Below are 6,000 nucleotides of genomic sequence, written 5' to 3'. Positions count from 1 at the left end.
TGTATGATAAGTAAAATTATAAGGTAGGTATCAATATTGAATTGAATGAAATTGAGATGAAGTATGATTCTGTATGAATATTTGATAGTATATTGCTGGAAAGTGAAAAATTGTATCGAATTGAATTGTACATTGAAAGTGAAATTGAAATTGAGAAATGATTTGAATACCCTATTAATTAGTTAGGTTGAATCGGATATAGTTGGCATGCCATAGGATTGGAAGAGTATGGAAATTTATTGGCTTTGCCGATCAGGCACTATATGTGTCGTATTAGGCACCCCGTGTGTCGTTTCAGGGACTTTATGTGCTGTATACTATTTTTGATATATTAATCAGGTACTGAGTACCGTTTTAGGCACAATGTGTCGTATTGGTGTGTTTGGTTGGAATCCGTGTATCCGCCAAAGTCCGGGTTTGTTAATAGGGTGAATATTCGAAATGAGTTAATTGAATAAATTTGATTGATCGTATGACTAAAAGTATGAGAAAGAAATTGTTAGTCGAATTGTGAATTGAAATTGTATGTGAGATTTGGAAACATGAACCTAAGGTTCATGAATTGATCAAGTTCAAGTTATCAAGATATGATATTGTTGATGAGTTATTATATATGAAATATGAAATTGAATGTAAATTAGTTCTTAAGAGTTATAAAATTTACATGTTTAATGTTATATGATTAATATTTTTAATTCATTAGAGTTATATAGTTTGAATTATGGTAATACCACTGAGTATGAAATACTCAATGTGCGGTTGTTTCTGTACGCAGGTCAGTAGAAATCAAAGGTTCTAGTTCAGCATCCAGATCAATCCCGACTTCAGCACAACTTTGGTGATGTATTTTCTTTTCCTTTTGGTAAATGTGGCATGTACCTAGGTTATATACATAGGTCATATGATTTTGGTTATAAAGTATGGATGGTTTGTAATGTTTCAAACTTAGTCTAAGTGAAATGGTAAAGAGTATATTGTAAAATTCGGCATTAAGTTTGAATGGAAAATAAATGAAGTTATTAGTCAATTTGACTGATATTATGAATGTTCAGTTATTAAATTACTATGTTAATGATTGGTTATGATATAAGTGTATTTGAGTATAAATTGTTTTTGATAGCGGTTTGAAAATTTCAAGGAAGGTTAGATATTTATAAGGGGATTATATTGAGTTTTATAAATATATATATATATATTTACGAAAAATTTCTGGAGTACTTGAACAAGTCTCGTTCCACTTATAATACGTATTTTGGGCCTCGAAGGTCCATGAAAGGGACTAAATCATTAAATTATAATATTTATGTTATTTATTTGTGAATTAATTGTAAATTATTCGATATGTTTGATAATGCCTCGTAACCCTGTTCAAGTGACGGTATGGGGTTAAAGGGTGTTACATGCCTTATGAGAATTTCTATCGAGAATTCTCATTTTGGGAGAGTTAGACAGACTTAGGTGCATTTGAAGCAAAGAAATCACCTAAGGCCGTACGGATTGCGAGACAAAAGTACTAGCCCCGTGACATTAGTATTTTCATATGTCACTCTGAAATTAATATTTTCTAAATTAAATAAATTTATGAAAAGAATCATATAAAAATTAAGGTCCAATTTATAAATTGTATAAGGTTAAGTTTTGATCTTTCTATTATGCTCACATTTAATATTAAATCCTTTTAATTTGGCCAATTTACTTTATAATGTAATTAATACCGCCAACAAGGGTGAACGCAAGAAATTTTGTAAGGAGATCAAAATTAAATTATAAATTATTGGGTAAAATTGTAATTTTATTATCATATTAGTTTAAACTTTTACAATTTCTAAAAAGATCTAACTACAATTTTACCATTTTTTTTAATGGTGAGGTTAAAGCAAGGCTCCCACTTGTCCCTGTGGTGTTGTCCTTGATTGTCAACTATTTCAGTTAAAATCATGATACAAGTTTTTTTGATAGAAATATCTCTTCTAACTCTTCATTTGTGTTAGAACAAAATTTAATTATTTAGACTAACTAATGATATATTATAAAAGGAAGAAAACGAAATTATAGTAAATTAAAATATATAAAATAAAGTCAAAATAGAAATATAGTAAAAGGAGCAAAACAAACTATAATTTATTATTTAAGCATTTTACTTCATTCTAGCCTAACCAACATAATATGATTATCTAATTACAAAATATATGGGGTTATTTTGATTATCAAATCATAATTATAAACTCAAATTAATAATAATAACAAGAATAATAGTGTCTAATTGATAAGGTGTTTGTGGGAGTAGTTACGTTTGTGCCAATTTAGAAAACAGTACATGAATTTGGGTGGTCCAGTCCAAACCTGAAAACTCTTATCATCACCATTTTCCGCCGATTTTTTCTTTTTAAAAAAATAGTTTTTTTTTCTTTTTTTAGTCATAAATATATACACTTGAGAAAGGCATAATTAAAAAGATGAAGAAAAATAAGATTGCAGAGCTAGATTTGAAATTGACTTGAGGAGTTGGAATTGGAATAAAATTTTATTTTTGATTAAAACCTCAACAAACTTTGATAAAATATTTTTTTTTTATTTAACTTCACTTTTAACATAAATTTTAAGTAATTATAATCTTAATATTTTTTTAAAAAAGAACTTTCGTCCTATTAGATTTGATGAATTTTGGAAGAAAACAAAAACCAACATAATATGATTCAGTTCTATTGAAATCAACTACAAGAATGAAAATTAATTTTTTTTATGAAAAAAGTGAACTAGATTCATAGAATATTAAAAGAGTCCAAGTTTGATACATAATATAACTATACTTATCAGCTAGTAATAGAGCCTCCAAACATCTAGGAGCATTATTATAAACTTTAAAAAAACATAGAAGTCAAAACCTCATCTGAAGGAGAATTAGATTAGAAATTACTCCCTACCGAGGTAAATGCATCGGCACATTTGTTCCATTCTCGAAAAACATGCAGCAAAGGTCTAGTTGTTGAAGATTTCCAGAGCATTTGGATTCAGCAAAGGGGAGAGAATCAAATTAGCAGAGTTATTATTAGTAATAAGATAAATAACAGTGGTGGCATTAACTTCAATCTCTAGGTTATTGGGATTTTGTGATTTTGCCAGTTGGAGCCCATCTCTGAGCGCTCACAATTTAGCCTGGATGCTATTAGCGCAAGCAATATGTCTATATGAACCGATCACTCAGTTACCCAGGTGGTCACGAATGAGAGCACTCGCTCACGCCTTTCCCCGATTTCCAAGAGCTGAACCATCAGTATTAAGTTTAAATAAGTCCCTAATAGGTGGTTTCCAAAAGACTGGGTAAAGGAGGGGAGGGGAATACATCGTATCACAAAGGAGGAGGCAATGAAATCCCCTGTTGCAAATAAAACTCTACTTACAAACATTTATTTGGGTCAATGGTTTCCAAAGATAATGGCATTTCGAGTCAACCAAAGTTCCCAAAGGGTAAAAGCAAACACTGCATACCAAGGAAGACTAGGAGAGGATGTCCACTCTTTTGAGGACAGGTTAGCGATAAGTCAATCTATCCAGGAGGAATGAAGACACGATCTACAATGGATCTTGGGAGACAAGGACTCCCAGAGGTCATGAGAGATAACATGATCTCGAAGAAGATGAGAGATCTCTTCTAAAGCTGAGGAACACCACGGGCAGAGATCCTTCAAGATAAGATGTCTACCTCTGAGAAACGTCCGCATAGGAATAGCACTATGCCCACATTTTTGTAGGAAGAATTTAATCCTAGGAAGAAGCTGGACTTTCCGTATGAGGTCCCAAAGAGTAGCATTGGGACCAGGGATCCTGGTATCAAAACCAGCTGAAAGTGTATAAGTATCGACAAGAGAAAAGTTACCATCACTAGTACAGCCTCAAAATAGCGTCTGAATTATTGGTAATATTAGGAATGGGAGCACTCAAGAAGATATCAATCAATTCCTGAGGTTAACTCAGTGAAAGATATAATAACTCTTAATCTTCTCACTTGTCGAGCATTTATTTAAAAGTCATGAGCTCTTCGTACCTTAACAAAGGCCCATGGAGAATTTCTCTTAAAGAACCTAAACCAAATCAATCATTATCAATCAATCATCTTTTATCATCCATCTAAACTTAAAAATTGTTTGATGGTTGAAAATTAAATATAGAACTATGTTTGTTTCATTGTTTTTATTTTAGGGAGAATATTTTTGTCCTTTTCCCATATTTGATTCAAGAAAATAAAATAAGTCACTGAAAAACAAACGATCCTTCCTTACTATATTTGTCTTTTGTTTTTCTCTCACTAGATAGATTCATCTTTTTGTCCTTCGTCTTTCATTGCTATCTTTTCTCTTGCCCAATTTTTCTTCTAGGTATGGGTATTAAAGAGGCAGTTGGTGAATGAAAGCTGATGCATGCGAAGGGCATTGAGCATAAGGACTTAAGGCATGGATGAATAAGTTATATACAGTTTCTCTTAAACAAAAAATAAAACTTCATTCTTCCTTTTTGTAATCTTTAGTCCCTTTACTAATAGTTTCATTTGGTAATCTTTCATTCATCTTTTCATCCTATAATTAGTATCAGAGCTTAGTATAAGGGTTTCTAGAGAAATAATATCTTAGTATTCATTGTAAGTTCTATCATTTATTTTCAATTTTGTTTATTCTATTGTTATTTATCTTAAAACCCACACATTTGTTATTCTGCCCTACTGTTGCCTATATAAGTTCTGGTTGAGACGTTTGACTTTATAAAGTAAGGCTAATTCACAGATATTAGAGGATTTTAGGTACCAAAGATAAATTTCATGGAAGAAATTGATTGTCTATACAAGGATAAAAGTTGCAATCATACTATGCATATCAACTAAAAACGAAAATAATATCTTTTCAATTAGTAAAGGTTTTGATAATTTAATAGGTATTACTTCTATATATTTGTCTAAGTTATGCAATAAAGTCAATGAAATAAAACAACAAATAAATAATTTAAGAGAAGTAATTGAATTTGATCTAAATAACGATTTTAAAATATCTTATCTGAAGTTAATGATAAATTAGAACAAGTTCTTATTAATAAAAATATAGAATAAGAAATAGATTTAGGGTCTCTATATTATGGTAATAGCAATATAATATTAGCTTTGTAAGAAGAAGACATTTCCTCTAAAGAATCATTTACAAAAGATGAAAAGCATAAAAAAAATCTAGAAAACAAAAAGAAATTTTACATATTAACAAAAATATGACTTTCAAACCTATAAAGAACTTATAGAACATTGGAAGTATAAATTTACTAAGACATCGGATAAAAATGAAAGAATAGAATATTTAAAACTTATAGGACAACTTTATGAAAAACATAAAGAGTTATTTTTTTATTTAATTATAATTGTATGCTAAATTATGATTCTACAGATAGTAGTAGTAGTTCTAGTAATTCTATAAACTTGGAAGATATAAAAGTTACAAGTTATAAATCTAATGGAGAAATTCTTCAACAGATGAAGACAAAAATATAGATGTATTTGAACCAATGAAAACTGATCAAATAGATCAAAATCTTAATGGGAAAAGAAAATTAGATTTGAATATTTTAAAAGATGATTATTTAAGATCCTTTAATAGAAATTGTGAACAAATTAAAAATACAACTAGAATGTTAAGTAATCAAACTGAAAATATTGCTACTAATGAAATAAAATCCGAAAATTTAAGAGAGTTGTCTACCCAACCAGTCTCACATAGGATAGATTATCTAAACAAACGAAATGTTGCTCAATGAGTTATATATTTATATCTTACAAATATTCCAATAGCATAATATGAAAAACCCATAGATGATTGGGCATAGTCTATGGCTATAGCTCTAAACAACAATAATTGGTCAAAAGAATTTTTTAAAAAAAATTGGAACATTTGAAGGAGATTTTTTACGATTTCTAAGAAGATGGGAAGAATTAGAAATGAAGTGAACAAAAAGGGTAGTTAATCA

This window comes from Gossypium hirsutum, chromosome A11, assembly GCF_007990345.1.
Source record: "Gossypium hirsutum isolate 1008001.06 chromosome A11, Gossypium_hirsutum_v2.1, whole genome shotgun sequence".
Taxonomy (NCBI): Eukaryota; Viridiplantae; Streptophyta; class Magnoliopsida; order Malvales; family Malvaceae; genus Gossypium; species Gossypium hirsutum.
Note: the sequence above shows the minus strand (reverse complement) of the source record.